Here is a 22,500-nt window from a genome sequence, read left to right on the forward strand (position 1 = left end):
TTTGGACAGCCTCTTTTCCGGTCTACCATTCTGTGAATGAAGTTTCCTTGGTACATCCTTCTTCCTATCTACCATTCTGTGAATTGAAATTTCTTGGGACATTCCACATCTTCCGTCTACCATTTCAGTGAATGAAATTCCTTGGTTGGACATCCTCTTTTCGGTTCTACCATTCTTGTTGAATGGAATTTCCTTTGGACATCCTCATTCTGTCTACCATTTCTGGTGGAATGAACTTTTCCCTTGGAACATCCTCTTCTGTCCTACGCCATTTCTGGTTGAATGAATTTCCTTGGACATCCATTTCTTCTTCCGTCTACCATTCCTCGTGAAGAAATTCCTTGGACATCCTCTTCCTGTTCTACCAGTTCTGTGGACTGAATTTCTTGGACATCACTCTCCGTCTCCCTTCGGTGAATTGAATTCCTTGGACATCCTCATCTTCTACCATTCTGTGAATGAATTTCTTGGACATCTTCTTCCGTCTACTATTCAGTGAATGAATTCCTTGGACATCCTCTTCTGTCTACAATTCTGTGAATGAATTTCATGGACATCCTCTTCTGTCTACCATTCTGTGATTGAATTTCTTGGACATCCTCTTCTGTCTACCATTCTGTGAATGAATGTTTTGGACATCCTCTTTTGTCTACCATTTTGTGAATGAATTCTTGTACATCCTCTTCTGTCTACCATTCTGTGAATTAATTTATTGGACATCCTCTTCCGTCTTCCATTCTGTGAATGAATTCCTTAGACATCTTCTTCTGTCTACCACTCTGTGAATGAATTCCTTGGACATCCTCTTCTGTCTACCATTCTGTGAATGAATTCCTTGGACATGCTCTTCCGTCTACCATTCTGTGAATGAATTCCTTGGACATCCTCTTCAGCCTGCCATTCTGTGAATGAATTTCTTGGACATCCAATCCCGTCTACAATTCTGTGAATTAATTTCTTGGACATCTTCTTCTGTCTACCATTCTGTGAATGAATTTCTTGGACATCCTCTTCCGTCTACCATTCTGTGAATGAATTTCTTGGACATACTCTTCCGTCTACCATATCTGTGATTGATGAACTCTTGGACATCCTCTTCCGTCTACCATTCAGTGAATGAAGTCCTTGGACATCCTCTTCCGTCTACCATTCTGTGAATGAATTCCTTGGACATCCTCTTCCGTCTACCATTCTGTGAACGAATTTCCTGGACATCCTCTTCCGTCTACCATTCTGTGAATTAATTTCTTGGACATCCTCTTCTGTCTACCATTCTGTGAATGAATTCCTTGGAAATCCTCCTCTGTCTACCATTCTGTGAATGAATTTATTGGACATCCTCTTCTGTCTACCATTCTGTGAATGAATTTCTTGGACATCCTCTTCTGTCTACCATTCTGTAAATGAATTTCTTGGACATCCTCTTCTGTCTACCATTCAGTGAATGAATTTCGTGGACACCTCTTCCGTCTACCATTCTGTGAATGAATTTCTTGGACATCCTCTCCGTCTACCATTCTGTGGAATGAATTTCCTTGGACATATCCGTCTTTTGTCTACCATTCTGTGCATGAATTTCTTGGACAATTTCCTATTTCTTGGTCTACCATTCTGTGATGAATTCGTGGACAGCCTCTTCCGTCTACCAATTCTGTGAATGAATTCTTCCTTGACATCCTCTTCTATCTTACCATTCTGTGAATGAATTCCTTGACCCTTCTCATCTGTCTACCAATTCTGTGATGAATTTTCCTTGACATCCTTTCTTTGTCTACCATTCTGTTGAATTGAATTTCTTGGACAATCCGTCCATTACTGTCTACCAATTTATGGTTAAATGAATTTCCTTGGACAATCCGCATCTGTCTACCATTCTGTGAATGAATTCCGTTGGGGACATCCTCTTCTGTCTAACCATTCTGTGAATGAATTCCTTGGACATCCTCTTCTGTCCTACCATTACTGTGAATGCAATTTCCTTTGGACAACGTCATCTGGCCTACCAATTCTGTGAATGAATTCCTGGACATCCTCTTCTGTCTACCATTCTGTGAATGAATTTCCTTGGGACAATCTTCGTTCTGTCTACCATTACTGTGAATGAATTTCCTTTGGACATCCTCATCTGTCTACTTCTGTGAATGAATTTCTGGGCCATCTTCTTCCGTCTACCATTCATGTGATGAAATTTCTTGGACATCCTCCTTTTCTGTCTACCATTTGTTGCATGATTTTCTGGACAATCTTTTCTGTCTACCAATTTCCTGTGAATTGGAATCTTGGGACAAGCCTCTTCCGTCTACAATTCCTGTGAATGATTCATTGGACATCCTGCTTCTATTCTACCCATTCTGTGAATGAATTCCTTGGACATTCTTCAGCCTGTCTACCATTCTGTGAATCATTCCTTGGACATCCTCTGTTTTGTCGACCATTCCTGTGCAATGAATTTCTTGGACATCGTCATCTGGTCTACCATTCTCTGAATGAATTCCTTGGACATCCTCATTCTGTCTACCATTGTGCTGAATGAATTTTCTTTCTTGGACATCCTCTTCCGTCTTACCCATTCTGTGAATTAATTTCTTGCAATCCTCTTTACTTTGTCTACATTCCCTTTGAATGATTTTTTGGACATTCTCGCTCTTCCGGCTACCATTCTGTGAATGAATTTCTTTTTTGGACCATCCTCGTTCCGTCTAACCATTCTATTGAATGAATTTCTTTGGACATTCCTCTTTCCGTCTACCATTACTGTGAATGAATTTCCTTGGACCATACCTCTTTCTGTCTACCATTCTGTGAATGGAATTTCTTGGACATCCTCTTCTGTCTACCATTCTGGTAATGAATTTCCGGACAACCTTTCCTTCAGGCTACCATTCTGTGAATAATCCTGGACATTCCTCTTTCCTTCTACCATTCTGGAATGAATTTCTTGAACTCCTTATCTGTCACCATTCCTGTATGATTTCTTTGACATCGCTCTTCCGTCTACCATTCTGTGAATGAAATTTCCTTGGAATCCTCTTCTGTCCTACCCTTCCTGTGAATGAATTTCTTAGCCATTCCTTCGAACTGTCTACCATTTGTTTGAATTGGATTTCTTGGCATCCTCTTCTGTCTTACCATTCTGTGAATGAATTCTTGGACATCCTCTTCAATCTACCAATTTCTGTGAATATTTCTTGGACAATCCTCCTTTCCTGTCTATCCATTCTGTGTGAATTCCTTGGATCATCCTTTTCTTTCCGTCTACCAGTCTGTGAAGGATTCTTGACCATCCTTCTTTCTGTCCTACCACCCTTCTGTGCAATGAATTTGCTTAGGACCATCCTCTTCTGTCCTTACCATTCTGTGAATGAACTTTTCTTGGACATACCTTCCGTCCTACCATCTGTGAATAGAATTTCTTGGACATCCTCTTTCTCTACCATTACTGTGAATGAATTTTCCTTAGACATCCTCCTTCTTAAATCTACCAATTCTTGTAATGGAATTTCCTTGGACATCCTCCCTTTCTGTCTATCCATTCTGTAGAATGAATTTCCTTGGACATCCTCTTCCGTCTTATCCATTCTGTGCAATAAATTCCTTGGACCTCCTCTTCCTCTAACCTTTCTGTTGAATCAATTTCCTTGGGAGCCTCTTTCGTCCCTAACCATTCTGTGCAATGAATTTCCTTGGACATCCTCTTCTGTCCTACCTATTAGCTGTGAATGAATTTCTTGGACATACCTCTTCCTGTCTACCTTTATGGTACTATTTCCTGACAATCCTCTTCCGCTACAATTTCTGTTGAAACAAATTCCTTGGACATTTCCTCTTCTCACCATTCTGTGAATGAATCCTTGGAAAATCTCCTCTGTCTACCATTCTGTGAATGAATCTATTGGCCACCCTCTTCTGGCTACCATTCTGTGAATGAATTTTCTTGGACATCCTCTTCTGTCTACCATTTCTCGTGAATGAATTCGTGGACATCCTCTTTGTCTACATTCTGTGAATGGATTCTTGGACCTACTCTTCTATATCACATTCTGTGAATGATTCTTGGACATCTTCTTCCGGTCTACCCATAGTGAATGAATTCTTGGACATCCTCTCCGTCTACATTCTGTTGAATGAATTTTTGGAAAAATCTTCTTCCGTCTCTACCATTCTGTGATGAATTCTGGACATCCTCTTCCGGTCTACCATTCTGTGAATGAATTTCTTGGACATCCCTTTTGTCTACATTCTGTGAATTGAATGTCTGACATCCTCTTCCGTCTACATTATGTGAATGAATTTTCTTGGACATCGCTTCCGTCTACAATTCTGGGAATGAATTCTTTGGGACATCCTTTCGTCTACACTGTGAATGAATCCTTGGACAGCCTCTTCTGTCACCATTATGGAATGAATTTCTTGGACATCCTTTCTGTTCTACCATTCTGGTAATGAATTTCCTGGACATCTCGGCGTTACCATTCTGGTGAATCAAAATCTTGGACATCCTCTTCCCTTTTTCTACCATTCTAGTGAATGAATTTCTTGGACACCTCTTCTGTCTAACATTTGTGAATGAATTCTTGGAATTCTCTCAGTCTACCATTTGTGAATTAATTTCTTGGACATACTCTCCGTCTACACTTCTCGTGAATGAATTTCTTGGACATCCTCTTCTGTCACCATTCTGTGAATGAATTTCCGAACATCCTCTTTCTGGATCTCCTTTGTCACCAAATTCTGTGAATGAATTTCTTGGACACCTCTTCCGGTTCTTACCATTCTGTGAATGGAATTTCTTGGGACATCCTCACATTTACATTCCTGTGAATGAATTTCTTGGACATCACTCTTCAGTCCACTTACCATAAGGTGAATAATTTCTGGATATCTAACTTCAGTACTACCATTTCTGTTGGACTGAATTTCTTGGACCATTCATATTTCTGTCTACCATTCTGTGAATGAATTCCTGGGACAATCCTCTTCCTTGGCTACCATTTGTGAATGAATTTCTTGGACCATCATTTCCCAATCTACCATTCTGTGAATTGAATTTCCTGGCACAACTCCTCCGTTTACAATTGTGTGAATAAATCTTGAAAATCCTCTTCTGTCGCCATTCTGTGAATGAAGTCTTGGGACAATCCTCTTCTGTCTACCAATTCCTTTGAATAAATTTCTTGGACATCCTCTTCGCTACCATTCTGTGAATGGAATTCTTGGACATCCTTTTCCGTCTATCATTATGGAATGAATTTCTTGACATTTCTCTTCTGTCTACATTCTGTGAATGAATTTTCTTGGACATCTCTTCCGTCTACCACTCCTGTGGAATTAATTCTTGGACTCCTTCTCAGTCTACCATTCTGTGAATGAGATTTCTTGGACATCTCTCCGTCTACATTCTGTGAATGAATTTCTTTGGACCTCCTCTGCTGTCTACCATTACTGTGAATGAATTTCTTGGACATCCTCTTCCGTTTCCCATTCTGTGAATGAATTTCTTGGGAAACCCTCATCCATTACCATTCTGTGAATGAATTCTTGGACATCCTCCTTTAGTTTACCATAATGGTGAATAATTTTTGGATATCCTCTCCGTTACCATTCTGTGAATGAATTTCTTGGACATCCTCTCTGTCATACCATTCTGTGAATGAATTCCTTGGGACATCCTCTTCTGTCTACCATCTCGTGAATGATTTCTTGGACATCATCTTCAATCTACCATTCTGTGAAGAATTTCCTGACATACTCTTCCGTCTACAATTGTGTGAATAAATTCGTGGAAAATCCTCTTCTGTCTACCATTATGGAATGAATTTCTTGGACATTCCCTTCTGTCTACCATTATGTGAACTAATTGTCTGGACATCCTCTTCGTCTCCATTCTGTGAATGAATTCCTGTGAATGAATTTCTTGGACATCCCTTCCGTCGATCTTATGGGAATGAATTTCTTGGAAATCCTCTTCACGTCTACCATTCTGTGAAGAATTTTTGGACATCCTCTTCTGTGTACCATTAGGGAATGAATTCCTTGGACATCCTCTTCCGTTACCATTCTGTGAAGAATTTCTTGGGACATCCTCTTTTGTCTACCATTCTGTGAATGAATTTCTTGGACATCTCTTCTGTCTACAATTCTGTGAATGTAATTTTGGGACTCTCTTTAGTCTACCATTCTGTGAATGTAATTTCTTGTACATCCTCTTCTGTCTACCATTCTGTGAATTAATTTATTGGACATCCTCTTCCGTCTACCATTCTGTGAATGAATTCCTTAGACATCTTCTCTGGCTCTACCACTCTGTGAATGAATTCCTTGGACACCCTCTTCTGTCTACCATTCTTTGAATGAATTCCTGGACAATGTTCTCTTCCGATTCACCATTCTGTGAATTGAATTCCTTGGACATCCCTCTTCCAGCCTTGCCATTCAGCTGAATGATTTCTTGGACAATTCCAATTCCCGGTCTAACCATTTCTGTGACATTAATTTCCTATGGACCATCTTCTTCTGTCTTACCGATCTGTGAATGAAACCTTTCTTATGGACAATCCTCTTCCGTTCCTACCATTTCCCTGTGAATTAATTTCTTGGACCATACTCTTCCGTCTTACTGTGAATGAATTCTTGGACAAATCCTTCCTTCGGATCTACCATTCAGGAATGAAGTCCGTTGGAGCCATTCCTTCTTCCGTTCTACCCATCTGTGAATGAATTCCATTGTGACTCCTTCTTCCGTCCTACCAATTCTGTGAACACTAATTTCATTGCGGACATCCTTTTCCGTCTACCATTTCTGTTGAATTTAAATCTTTTGGACCATCCTCTTCTGTCTTACCTTTGTGAATGAATTCCTTGGAAATCCTCCTCTGTTTTTTCGGTACCATTCTGTGAATGATTTATTGGACCATCCTTTCTGTCTACCATTCCTGTGATATGGAATTTCTTGGGACATCCTCTTCTGTCTACCAATGCTGTAAATGAATTTCTTTGGGACATACCTCTTCTGGTCCTACCATTCTGTTGAATGAATTTCTTGGACATCCTCTTCCATCTACAATTCTGGTGGAAATGAAGTTAATTTCTTGGACATCCTCCTTCCGTCTTACCATTCTGTGGAATGACAATTTCTTTGGACATCCTCTTCCGTTCCTATCATTCTGTGAATTGAATTTCTTGGACATCTTCTTCCGTCTACATTCTGTGAATGAATTTCTTTCTTGGACATTCCTCTCCGGTCCTACCATTCTGTGAATTAAGTTCTTTGACCATCCTCTTTGTCTTACCATTTGTGAATGAATTTCGTTGGACATCCTCTTCTGTCTACCATTTCTGTAAATGAATTTCTTGGACAATCCTCTTCCGAATTCTACCATTTGTGATAACTGAATTCTTCGGAACTCCTTTCTATTCGGTATCTACGCATTCCTGAATGAATTCCTTGGAACCATCCTCTCTGTCTACCATTGCTTGGTTGAATGAAATTTCTTTTTGGACCAAATCCTCTTCCGTGTCTACCATTCTGGTAATGAATTCCTGGACAATCCTTTCTTCCGGTCTACCATTCCTGTGAATAAATTCCTTGGACATCCTCTTCCTTCTACCATTCTGTGAATGAATTGTCTTTGGACATCCTCTTCTGTCCTACCATTCTGTGAATGAATTTCCTTGGACATCCTCTTCCATCTACCATTCTGGTGCAATGGAATTTCTTGGACATCCTTTCTGTCTACCCTTCCTTGTGAAATTGAATTTCTTAGGGACCATCCTCTTCTGTTCTTACCATTCTGTGAATAATTTGCTGGACAATCCTCTTCTTGGTTTACCATTTTCCTAGGAATGAAGTTTCTTGGACATCGCTCTTCGTCTACGCATTCATGTGATATGATGTTTTGGACTCCTCTTTTCTGTCTACCATTCTGTGATGAAATTTCTTGGAATCCTCCTTGTCTACCATTCTGTGAATGATTTCCTGGACGGTTCCTCTTCCGTCTCTCTTCTGTGAATGATTCCTTGACATAAATCTCATATCATTTCTTTCTCTTCCGTCTAACCATTCTGTGAATAAGTTCTTGGACATCCTCTTCTATCTACCATTCTGTGAATGAATTTCTTTTACATCCTCTTCTTTCTACCATTCTGTTGCATTCATTCTTTGACATCCTCTTCTGTCTAACCATTCTGTGATTAAATTCCTGACCCTCTTCTGTCTATCCATTCTGTTAATGTAATTCTTGGACAATCCTCTTCTGTCTACCATTTTGTGAAGAATTTCTTGACTCCTATTCTTGTCTACCATTCTGATAATGAATTTCCTTGTGCATCCTCTTCTTTCTACCATTCTTTGAACTGAATGTTTTGATATCCTCTTCTGTCTACCATTCTGTGAATGAATGTTTTGGACTCTCTCTTTCTACCATTCTGTGAATCTATCTTTGACCATCCTATTTTCTGTCTACCATTCTGTTAGTGAATTCTTGACATCTCTTCCGTCTACCATTCTGTTGGAATGAAATTCCTTGACAACATCCTCTCTGTCTAGCCATTCTGTGACTTAATTTTTTGTTTTGGACATCCACTTCTGTCTACCATTCTGTTATTTGGAATTTCTAGGACTCTCCTCGTCCTGTCTACCATTCTTTTAATGAATTCCTTGGATATCACTTTTTCTGTCTACTATTCTGTAAGTGTTTCTTGTACACCCTCTTCTGTCTACCATTTCTGTGAATGAATTCGGGACATCCTGTTCTGTCTACCATTCTTGAATTAAGTTCTGGACATCCTCCATTCTGTCTACCAAATTTTTGTGAATGAATTTTCTTGGACATCCGCTTCCGTCTAGCCCATTCTGTGAATGATTTCTTGGAACTCCTCTTTCCGCTACCACATCTGTGAATGAATTCCTTGACATCCTCTTCTGATTACCTTCTGTGAATGAATTTCTTGGACATCCTCTCCTCTACCATTCTGTGAATCAAGTTCTTGACATACTCCTTCCGTCTACAATTCTGTAATTTAATTTCTGGACATCCTCCTCTGTCCTAACCATTCTATGGAATGATTCCTGGACATCCTCTTCTGTCTACCATTCTGTGAATTAATTTCTTGGACATCCTCTTCTGTCTATCATTCTGTGAATTAATGTTTTGGACATCTTCTTCTGTCTACCATTCTGTGAATGAATTTCTTGGACATCTTCTTCTGTCCTACCATTCATGACTGAAATTCTTGTACATCCTCGTCGCTACCATTCTGTGACGAATTCTTGTACATTCCTCTTCCGGTCTACCATTCTGTGACTGAATCTTGTACTCCCTTCCCCCCTTTCCGTCTACTATTCTGTGAATGAATTTCTTGGACATCCTCATCTGTCTACCTTTCTGTGAATGAATTTCTTGGACATCCTCTTCTGTCTACCATTCTGTGAATTAATTTCTTGGACATCTTCTTCCGTCTTCCATTCAGTGAATGAATTCCTTGGGACATCCTCTTGTCTCCATTCTGTGATTAATTTCTTGGACATCCTCTCTGTCATATCATGCTGTGATTATTTCTTGGACCATCCTCTTCTGTCTACATTCTGTGAATGAATTTTTGGACATCCTCTTTTGTCTACCATTCTGTGAACGAATTCTTGTACATCCTCTTCCGTCTACCATTCTGTGAATGAATTCTTGTACATCCTCTTCCGTCTACCATTCTGTGAATGAATTTCTTGAACATCCTCATCTGTCTACCATTCTGTGAATGAATTTCTTGGACATCCTCTTCTGTCTACCATTCTGTGAATGAATTTCTTGGACATCTTCTTCTGTCTTCCATTCAGTGAATGGATTCCTTGGACATCCTCTTTTGTCTACCATTCTGTGATTGAATTTCTTGGACATCCTCTTCTGTCTATCATTCTGTGAATGAATTTCTTGGACATCCTCATCTGTCTACCATTCTGTGATGAAGTCTGTACAGTCCTTTTCGTGTCTACCATTCTGTGATTAATTTCTTGGGACATCCTCTCCGTCCTACCATTCATGAATGAATTCCTTATACATCTCCTCTGCGTCTACCACTCTGTGAATTAATCCTTGGACATCCTCTTCTTGTCTACCATTCTAGTTATGAATTCTTGGACCATCCTCCTCTGTCTACCATTCTGTCTGTGAATAAATTTCCGGACATCCTCTTCCGTCTCTCATTTTGTGAATGACTTCCTTGGAATCCTCTTCGTCCTACCATTCTGTGAATGAATTCCTTGACATCCTCGTCTTCACCATTCTGTGAATGAATTTCCCTTGGACATCCTCCTTGCCGTCTACCACTCTAGTGAATGAATTCCCTTGACACCTCTTCGTCTACATTCTGTGAATGAATTTCTTGGGACATCCTCCTCTGTCTACCATTTCAACCAGTCCTGGACATCCTCTTCCGTCTCTCATTTTGTGAATGAATTCCTTGGACATCCTCTTCCGTCTACCATTCTGTGAATGAATTCCTTGGACATCCTCGTCTGTCTACCATTCTGTGAATGAATTTCTTGGACATCCTCTTCCGTCTACATTCTGTGGAATTCTTTCTGGACAATCCTCTTCCGTCTACCAATTCTGTGAAAGAATTTCTTGACATCCTCTTCCGTCTATCATTCTGTGAATGAATTTCTTGGACATCCTCTTCCGTCTACCATTCTGTGAATGAATTTCTTGGACATCCTCTTCAGTCTACCATTCTGTGAATGAATTTCTTGGACATCCTCTTCCATCTACCATTCTGTGAATGAATTTCTTGGACATCCTCTTCTGTCTACCATTCTGTGAATGAATTTCTTGGACATCCTCTTCCGTCTACCATTCTGTGAATGAATTTCTTGGACATCCTCTTCCATTTACCATTTTGTGAATGAATTCCTTGGACATCCTCTTCTGTCTACCATAATGTGAATTAATTTCTTGGACATCCTCTTCCGTCTACCTTTCTATGAATGAATTTCTTGGACATCCTCTTCCGTCTACCATTCTGTGAATGAATTCCTTGGACATCCTCTTCTGTCTACCATTCTGTGAATGAATTTCTTGGACATCATCTTCCATCTACCATTCTGTGAATGAATTTCCTGGACATACTCTTCCGTCTACAATTCTGTGAATGAAATTCCTTGGAAATCCTCTTCTGTCTACCAAGTTCGTTGAATGAAATTCCTTGGACATCCTCGCTGTCTACCCGATTCTGGTGAAGTTAATCTTTCTTGGAATCCATCCCTTTCCGGCTCGACCATTCTGTTTGAAATGGAATTTCTTGTGAATGAATTTCTTGGACATCGTCCTCTTCCGTCTACTCATTCTGTGAATGATTTCTTGGACAGCCTCCCTTTCCATACTACCATTTATAATGAATGAATTCTTGGCACATCCTCTTGCTGTCTACTATTCTGTGACAATGAATTCCTTTGACAAATCCTCTTCCGCCTCTACCATTTCTGTGAATGAATTTTCTTGGACATCCTCTTCTGTCTACCATTCTGTGAATGAATTTCAATTTCTTGGACATCCTCTTCCGTCTACAATTCTGGAATGAATTTCTTGTACATCCTGTTCTGTCTACCATACTATGAATTAATTTCTTGGACATCCTCTTCTGTCTACCATTCTGTGAATGAATTTCTTGTACATCCTCTTCCGTCTACCATTCTATGGGAATGAATTTCTTGGACATCCTCCCTTCCGTCCTACCAGTTCTTGTGAATGAATTTCTTTGGACATCCTCTTCCGTTCTATTCATTCATGTTGAATGAATGTTTCTTGGACATCCTCTTCTGGCTCTACCATTCTGTGGAATGAATTTCTTGGACATCCTCTTCTGTCTACCATTAATGTGAATTGAATTCTTGGACATCCCTTTCTTATGCCTACCATTCTGGTAACTGAATTCCTTTGCCTGACAGTTCCTCTTCCATCTACCATTCTTGTGAATAAACTTTCCTTGGTAATCATCCTCTTACCTATTCTTACCATTACTGTGAATGAATTTCTTGGACATCCTCTTCTGTCTACCATTCTGTGAATGAATTTTTCTTGCGGACATCCTCTTCCGTACTTACCATTGCTGTGAATGAATTTCTTTCCTTGGGACATCCACTGTCTTTGTCTACCCTTCTGTGGAATGAATTTCCTTGGACATTCCTTTCTTCTGCTACTACCATTCTGCTGGAATGAATTTCTTGGATCATCTCCTCTTCGGTCCTTACCATTCTGTGAATGAATTTCTTTGACATCCTCTTCCCTGTCTACCATTCTTTTGTGAAATGAATTTTCTTGGACATCCTCTTCTGTTAATTACCATTCTGTGAATGAATTTCTTGGGACCATGCCTCCTCTTTTTGTACTACCATTGCTCGTAGAATGCAATGTTTTGGAACATCCTCTTTTGTACACCCATTTTGTGAATGAATTCTTGTTTAACATCCTCTTCTGGTCTACCATTTCTGTGGCAATTAATTTCTTGCGGACATCCTCTTTCCGCTCTACCATTCAGTGAAGTGAATTCTTCCTTAGAAACTACCCAATTTTTTCCGTCCTACCACTCTGTGAATGAAATTCCATTGGACATCCTCTTCTGTTCTTTTACCATTCTGATGAATGAATTTCCTTGGGCATCCTATTACCGTCTACCATTCTGTGAATGAATTTCCTTGCGGACCATCCTCTTCAGCCTGCCCAATTCTGTTGAATAGAATTTCTTGGACATCCAATCCCATCTACCATTCTAGTGCATGAAATTTCTTGGACATCTTCTTCTTTATACCATTCTTGAAATAAATTCTTCGGACATCCTCTTCGTTACCATTCTGTGAATTAATTTCTTGGACATACTCTTCCGTCTACCATTCTGTGAATGAATTTCTTGGACATCCTCTTCTGTCTACCATTCATTGAATGAAGTCCTTGGACATCCTCTCCGTTTACCATCTACGTAGAATAAATTCCTTGGACACCTCTTCCGCTCTAACCATTCTGTGAAAGAATTCTGGACTCCTCTTCCGTTACCATTCTGTGAATCTTAATTTCTGTGGATAATAATCGCCATCTCCCACACCATTCTATGAATTAATTTCTTGGACATACTCTTCCGTTCAAATTCTAGAATACATTCTTGGACATCCTCTTCGTCTACCATTCATTGAATGAAGTCCTTGGACATCCTCTTCCGTCTACCATTCTGTGAATAAATTCCTTGGACATCCTCTTCCGTCTACCATTCTGTGAACGAATTTCCTGGACATCCTCTTCCGTTTACCATTCTGTGAATTAATTTCTTGGGACATACTCTTCCATCTACAATCCTATGAAGGTAATTTCCTGGACATCCGCTTCTGTACCATTCTGTGAATGAATTTCTTGGACATCCTCTTCTGTCTACCATTCTGTGAATGAATTTCTTCTGACACCTCTCTGTCTCCATTCTGAATGAATCTTGGACACCTCTTTGCTACATTCGTGAATGAATTTCTTGGACATCCTCTCTGTCTACCATTCTTGTAATGAATCTGACATCCTCTTCTGTCTACCATGGTAATGAATTTCTGGACATCCTCTTCCGTCTACCATTTCTGTTGGATATTTCTTCCTCTCCTCTTCTTGTCTACATTCTGTGAATGAATTTCTTGGACCATCCTCTTCGTCTACCATTCTGTGAATTGAATATTCAATTGGACATCCTTTTCTGTCTACCATTCTGTGAATGAATTTCTTGGACATCTCTTCAGTACTACCATGCTGTGAATGAAATTCTTGGACACTCCTTCTGTGTCTACCATCTGTGATGAATTTCTTGGACATCCTCTTCGTCTACTCATTCTGTGAATGAATTTCTTGGACATCCTCTTCTGTCTACATTCTGTGAATGAATTTCTTGGACATTCTCTTCAATTCTGGACTTACCATTCTGTGAATGGGGAAGATTCCTGGACATTCTTTCTGTCTACCATTCTGTGAATGAATTTCTTGGACATCCTCTTTCGTCTACCATTCTGTGAACTGAATTGAACATTTCGATCATCCTTTTCCGTCACCATTCTGTGAATGAATTTCTTGGATCATCTTTTCTGTCTACCATTCTGTGAATGAATTTCCTTGGACATCCTCTTCCTGTCTACAATTCTGGTGACAATGAATTCCTTGGATTCAATCGTCTCTCGTCTACCATTCAATTTCTAGCAACCACTGAATGAATTCTTGGACATCCTCATTCTGTCTACCATTCTGTGAATGAATTCCTTGGACATCCTCTTCTGTCTACATTCTGTGAAATGAAGAATTCTTGGACATCTAATCTGCCTTATCCTACATCCATTCTGTGAATGAATTCCTTGGACATACATCTTCTGTCTACCATTCTGTGAATGAATTTCTTGGATCCATCTGTCTACCATTCTGTGAATGTTCTTGGACATCTTCTTTGTCTACCATTCTGTGAATGAATTCCTTGGACATCCTCTTCTGTCTTACCATTCTGTGAATGAATTCTTGACATCTCTTCGTTTCTTTACCATTCTGTGAATGAATTCCTTGGACATCCTCATCTATCTACCATTCTGTGAATGAATTTCTTGGACATCTTCTTCCGTCAACCATTAAGTGAATGAATTCCTTGGACATCCTCTTCTGTCTACAATTCTGTGAATGAATTTCTTGGACATCCTCTTCTGTCTACCATTCTGTGATTGAATTTCTTGGACATCCTCTTCTGTCTACCCTTCGTGAACGAATGTTTTGGAATCCTCCTTTTGCTACCATTTTTGTGAATGAATTCTTGTTTTAAAACAATCCTCTTCTGTCTACCATTCGTGAATTAATTTCTTGACACATCTTCCCGGTATACCATTCAGTGAAAGAATTCCTAGACATCTTATCCGTCTACAATCTTGGTGGAATGAATTCCTTGGACATCCTCTTCTGTCTACCATTCTGTGAATGAATTCCTTGGTCATCCTCTTCCGTCTACCATTCTGTGAATGAATTCCTTGGACATCCTCTTCAGCCTGCCATTCTGTGAATAATTTCTTGGAACATCCAAATCCCGTCTTAACCATTCTGGAATGAATTTTTGACAGCTTCCTGCCACCATTCTGTGAATAAATTTCTTGGACTACTCTTTTCCGTCTACCTTCTGTGAATGAATTTTCTGGGACATCCTCTTCCGTCTACCATTCAGTAATGAAGTCCTTGGACTCCTCTTCCTTGTTACCATTCTGTGAATAAATTCCTTGGATCCTCTTCCGTCTACCATTCTGAACGAATTCTGGAAATCCCTTTCCGTTATACCATTCTGTGAATTAATTTCTTGGACATCCTCCTCCGTTATCCATTCTAGAATATTTTCTTGGATCCTCTTCCGTTACCATTTGTGAATGAATTTTCAGGGGACAGCCTCTTCCTCACCATTCTGAATGTAATTTCTTGGCCATCCTTTCCGTTCTATCATTCTGTGAATGAATTTTTGGACATCCTCTTCTGTCAACATTCTGTGAACGAATTTCCGGACATCCTCTCCGTTCTACCATTCGTTAATTCATTTGTTGGGACATCCTCTTCGTGACTACCATTCTGTGAATGAATTTCTTTGACATAGTCTTCCGTTTATACCATTCTGTGAATGAATTTCTTGGAATCCTCTTCAGTTACCATTCTGTGAAATAAGTTCTTGGACATCTTCTTAGTATACTTTGTGAATGAATTTCTGGGACATCCTCTTCCGTCTACAATTCTTTAAATGAATCTGGGACATCTCTTTCGTCTACCTTTCTGTGAATGAATTTCCTTGGACATTTCTCGTCTACCATTATGTGAAGGCATTCTTCGGACATCCTCTTCGTATACCATTCTGTAATGAACTCTGGGACAAGCACTCTGCCTCTACCATTCTGTGAATGAATTCTTGGACACCTCTTCTGTTTTCTCTACCATTCTGTTGAATGAATTTTCTTGGACTCCTCTTCTGTCCTACCATTCTGTTGAAATGAATTTCTTGGACATCCTCTTCCGTTCCTTTGTTTTTTCTTTATACCATTCTGTTGAATGAATTTCTTGGACCATCCATCTTCCATTTACCATTCTAGTGAAATGAATTGCCTTAGGACAATCCTATTTCAGTCTAACCATAAATGTGAAATTAAATCTTGGGATACTCCTCTTACCCGTTACTAACTTTCTGTGAATGAATTTTCTTGGACATCCTCCTTTCCGTCTTACCATTCCTTATTTGAAATGAATTCCTTGGACAATACCCTCTTCTGTCTACCATTCTGTTGAATGAAAATTTCTGGACATCATCTTCCATCTACCATTCTGTGCAATGAATTTCCTGGGACATACTCTTCCGTCTACAATTCTGGTGAATAAAATTCCTTGGCGGAAATCCCTCTTCTGTCTACCCATTCTGTGAATCGAATTTCTTGGACATCCTCCCTTCTGTCTACCATTCTGTGAATTAATATTTCTTGGGACATCCTTTTTCCGTCTTAACCATTCTGTGAATGAATTTCCTTGTGAAGTGAATTTCTTGGACATCCTCTTTCCGTCTATCATTCTGTGAATGAATTTCTTGGACATCCTCCCTTCCGTCTACCATTCTGTGAATGAATTTATTGGACATCCTCTTCCTGTGTACCATTCTGTTTGAAGGGGTTTTTGAATTCCTTGGACCATCCTCTTTCCGTTACCATCTGGTGAATTGAATTTGCCTTGGACAATCCTCTTCTGTCTACCATTCTGTGGGAATGAATTTTCTTGGGACATCCTCTTCGTCTTACAATTCTGTAAATGAATTTTCTGCGGACTATCCTCTTTCCGTATTACCATTCCTGTGAATGAATTCCTTGGACATTCATCTTCCTGTCTACAATTCTGCTGAAAATGAATTTCCTTGGACACCTCCTTCTGTCTAACCATTCTGTGAATGAATTTCCTTGGAAGCATTCCTCTTATTTCCCTCTACCATTCCTGTGAAGTGAATTTCCTTGGACATCCTCTTCTGTCTACCATTCTGTGAATGAATTTTCTTGGACCATCACTCCTCTTGTTCTACGCATTCTGTGAATTAATTTCCTTGACTCCTTCTTCCGTCTACCATTCTGTGAATGGAAATTTCCTTGGACATCCTCTTCTGTCTACCCATATTCTGTTAATGAATTTTCTTGGACAATCCTCCTTCCGGTCCTACCAATTTGTGAATGAATTTCCTTGGTACCATCCCTTCCGTGTACCATTCTGTGAATGAATTCCTTGGACATCCTCTTCTGTCTACGATTTTGTGAATGAATTTCTTGGACATCCTATTCTGTCTACCATTCTGTTAATGAATTCCTTGGACATCCTCTTCTGTCTACCATTCTGTGAATGAATGTTTTGGACATCCTCTTCTGTCTACCATTCTGTGAATGAATGTTTTGGACATCCTCTTCTGTCTACCATTCTGTGAATAAATTCCTTGGACATCCTATTCTGTCTACCATTCTGTGAATGAATTCCTTGGACATCCTCTTCCGTCTACCATTCTGTGAATGAATTCCTTGGACATCCTCTTCTGTCTACCATTCTGTGAATGAAATGTTTTGGGACAGCCTCATTCTGTTCCTACGCCATTCTTGTGAATGAATTTCTAGGACATCCTCGTCTGTCTACCATTCTGTGAATGAATTCCTTGGACATCCTTTTCTATCTACCATTCTGTTAATGAATTTCTTGTACAACCTCTTCTGTCTACCATTCTGTGAATGAATTCCTTGGACATCCTGTTCTGTCTACCATTCTATGAATTAATTACTTGGACATCCTCTTCTGTCTACCAATTTGTGAATGAATTTCTTGGACATCCTCTTCCGTCTACCATTCTGTGAATGAATTTCTTGGACATCCTCTTCCGTCTACCATTCTGTGAATGAATTTCTTGGACATCCTCTTCTGTCTACCATTCTGTGAATGAATTTCTTGGACATCCTCTTCCGTCTACCATTCTGTGAATGAATTTCTTGGACATACTCTTCCGTCTACAATTCTGTGAATGAATTTCTTGGACATCCTCTTCTGTCTACCATTCTTTGAATGAATTCCTTGGACATCCTCTTCTGTCTACCATTCTGTGAATTAATTTCTTGGACATCCTCTTCTGTCTACCATTCTGTGAATGAATGTTTTGGACATCCTCTTCTGTCTACCATTCTGTGAATGAATTTCTTGGACATCTTCTTCCGTCTACCATTCAGTGAATGAATTCTTGTTCATCCTCTTCCGTCTACCATTTATGCGAAAATCTTGTACTCCTCTCCGTCACCATTCTGAATGAAATTTTCTTGGCATCCTCTTTTCGTCTCCATTCTGAAGAATTTCTTGGACATCTTTTCTGTCTACCTTCTGTGAATGAATTTTCTTGGACATCCTTTTCTTGTCATTCTGTGATGAATTCTGGACATCTCTTTTGTCTCCATTCGTGAATGAATTTCTGACATCTATTTTGTCTACCATTCTGTGATTGAATTTTCTTGGACATCCTCTTCTGTCTATCCATTCTGTGAATGAATCTTGGACCCTCTTCTGTCTACCATTCTGTGATTGAATTGGTTGTGGCATCCTCTGTCTACCATTCTGTGAAATGAATTCTTGTACTCCTCCTTTCTTTCTTGTCCTACCATTCTGTGAATGAATTTCTTGGAACTTCCTTCTTTCTTGGCCTACCAAATTCCTTGGAACCTGTCTACCATTCTGTGAATGATTCTTGTTACTTTCCGGCTTTCCGTCTACATTCTTTTGGTTGAATGAATTCTGGACATCCTCCATTCTGTCCTACCATCTTGTGAATGAATTTCCTATGACAATTTCCGCTTTCTGTCTACCATTCTGTGAATGAATTTCTTGGACATCATCTTCCGTCTTCCATTCAGTGAATGAATTCCTTGGACATCCTCTTCTGTCTACCATTCTGTGAATGAATTTCTTGGACATCCTCTTCTGTCTACCATTCTGTGAATGAATTTTCTTGTATACTCCTCTCGTGCTACCATTCTGTGAATGAATTTCTTGGACATCCTCTTCTGTCTACCATTCTGTGAATGAATTCTTGGACATCCTCTTCTGTCTACCATTCAGTGAATGAATTTCTTGGACATCCTCTTCCGTCTACCATTCTGTGAATGAATTTCTTGGACATCCTCTTCCGTCTACCATTCTGTGAATGAATTTCTTGGACATCCTCTCCTTCTCTACCATTCTGTGAATGAATTCCTTGGACATCCTCTTCCGTCTACCATTCTGTGAATGAATGTTTTGGACATCCTCTTCTGTCTACCATTCTGTGAATGAATTTCTTGGACATCCTCTTCCGTCTACCATTCTGTGAATGAATTTCTTGGACATCCTCTTCCGTCTACCATTCTGTGAATGAATTTCTTGGACATCCTCTTCTGTCTACCATTCTGTGAATGAATTTCTTGGACATCCTTCTTCCTTCTACCATTCTGTAGATGAATTTCTTGGACATCCTCTTCCGTCTACCATTCTGTGAATGAATTTCTTGGACATCCTCTTCTGTCTACCATTCTGTGAATGAATTTCTTGGACATCCTCTTCCGTCTACCATTCTGTGAATGAATTCCTTGGACATCCTCTTCTGTCTACCATTCTGTGAATGAATTTCTTGGACATCCTCTTCCGTCTAATATTCTGTGAATGAATTTCTTGGACATACTCTTCCGTTTACAATTCTGTGAATGAATTTCTTGGACATCCTCTTCTGTCTACCATTCTTTGAATGAATTCCTTGGACATCCTCTTCTGTCTACCATTCTGTGAATTAATTTCTTGGACATCCTCTTCCGTCTACCATTCTGTGAATGAATTCCTTGGACATCCTCTTCTGTCTACCATTCTGTGAATGAATTTCTTGGACATCCTCTTCCGTCTACCATTCTGTGAATTAATTTCTTGGACATCCTCTTCCGTGTACCATTCTGTGAATGAATTCCTTGGACATCCTCTTCTGTCTACCATTCTATGAATTAATTTCTTGGACATCCTCTTCTGTCTACCATTCAGTGAATGAATTCCTTGGACATCCTCTTCTGTCTACCATTCTGTGAATGAATTCCTTGTACATCCTCTTCTGTCTACCATTCTGTGAACGAATTTCCTGGACATCCTCTTCCGTCTACCATTCTGTGAATTAATTTCTTGGACATCCTCTTCCGTCTATCATTCTATGAATTAATTTCTTGGACATCCTCTTCCATCTACCATTCTGTGAATTAATATCTTGGACATCCTCTTCCGTCTACCATTCTGTGAATGAATTTCTTGGACATCCTCTTCCGTCTACCATTCTGTGAATGAATTTCTTGGACATCCTCTTCTGTCTACCATTCTGTGAATGAATTTCTTGGACATCCTCTTCTGACTACCATTCTGTTAACGAATTTCTTGGACATCCTCTTCCGTCTACCATTCGGTGAATGAATTTCTTGGACATCCTCTTCCGTCTACAATTCTGTGAATTAATTTCTTGGACATCCTCTTCCGTCTACCATTCTGTGAATGAATTTTTTGGACATCCTCTTCCGTCTATCATTCTGTGAATGAATTTCTTGGACATCCTCTTCTGTCTACCATTCTGTGAATTAATTTCTTGTACATCCTCTTCCGTCTACCATTCTGTGAATTATTTTCTTGGACATCCTCTTCCGTCTACCATTCTGTGAATGAATTTCTTGGACATCCTCTTCCATCTACCATTCTGTGAATGAATTTCTTGGACATCCTCTTCTGTCTACCATTCTGTGAATGAATTTTTTGGACATCCTCTTCTGTCTACCATTCTGTGAACGAATTTCCTGGACATCCTCTTCCGTCTACCATTCGGTGAATTAATTTCTTGGACATCCTCTTCCGTCTACCATTCTGTGAATTAATTTCTTGGACATCCTCTTCCGTCTATCATTCTGTGAATGAATTTTTTGGACATCCTCTTCCGTCTATCATTCTGTGAATGAATTTCTTGGACATCCTCTTCTGTCTACCATTCTGTGAATGAATTTCTTGTACATCCTCTTCCGTCTACCATTCTGTGAATTATTTTCTTGGACATCCTCTTACGTCTACCATTCTGTGAATGAATTTCTTGGACATCCTCTTCCGTCTACCATTCTGTGAATGAATTTCTTGGACATCCTCTTCTGTCTACCATTCTGTGAATGAATTTCTTGGACATCCTCTTCCGTCTACCATTCTGTGAATGAATTTCTTGGACATCCTCTTCCATTTACCATTCTGTGAATGAATTCCTTGGACATCCTCTTCTGTCTACCATTCTGTGAATTAATTTGCTTGTTGGAATATCCATTCCGTCTACAATTCTGTGAAATGAATTAATTTCTTGGACATCCTCTTCCCGTCTACCAATTCTGTGAATGAATTCCTTGGACATCCTCTTCTGTCTACCATTCTGTGAATGAATTTCTTGGACATCCTCTTCCATCTACCATTCTGTGAATGAATTTCTTGGACATACTCTTCCGTCTACAATTCTGTGAATGAATTTCTTGGAAATCCTCTTCTGTCTACCATTCTGTGAATGAATTCCTTGGACATCCTCTTCTGTCTACCATTCTGTGAATTAATTTCTTGGACATCCTCTTCCGTCTACCATTCTGTGAATGAATTCCTTGTGAATGAATTTCTTGGACATCCTCTTCTGTCTACCATTCTGTGAATGAATTCCTTGGACATCCTCTTCCGTGTACCATTCTGTGAATGAATTTCTTAGACATCCTCTTCCGTCTACCATTCCGTGAATTAATTTTTTGGACATCCTCTTCCATCTACCATTCAGTGAATGAATTCCTTGGACATCCTCTTCCATTCTGTGAATGAATTCCTTGGACATCCTCTTCCGTCTACCATTCTGTGAATGAATTTCTTGGACATCCTCTTCCGTCTACCATTCTGTGAATGAATTTTTTGGACATCCTCTTCCATCTACCATTCTGTGAATGAATTCCTTGGACATCCTCTTTTGTCTGCCATTCTGTGAATTAATTTCTTGGACATCCTCTTCCGTCTACCATTCAGTGAATGAATTCCTTGGACATCCTCTTCCGTCTACCATTCAGTGAATGAATTCCTTGGACATCCTCTTCTGTCTACCATTCTGTGAATAAATTCTCTACGCCATCCTCTTCGAACTATTGTTCTGTGATACACGGTAAATTGATTCCTCAACACGCCCTGTAACTCTTTACTTCGTTATCCTCGCATTCAGGAGTGTTAGTGGCACTCCTGGCCCGAGTTCAGAGGAGTTGGCACTATTGTGTAATCGTGTCTGGGAAAGCCTTGCTTGTCCTGGTAAATTATTCCGCAAAGTTTCAGCTTCTAAATCTCGCTCAGAAAGACATTGTCTCTCACTCCGCTTGATTTCGTACGTTCTTTTTTTCAGTTTTTTTTCTTACACGCTGCTTCTATATTT

The sequence above is a fragment of the Macrobrachium nipponense genome, chromosome 19 (genome assembly GCF_015104395.2).
Source record: "Macrobrachium nipponense isolate FS-2020 chromosome 19, ASM1510439v2, whole genome shotgun sequence".
NCBI lineage: Eukaryota > Metazoa > Arthropoda > Malacostraca > Decapoda > Palaemonidae > Macrobrachium > Macrobrachium nipponense.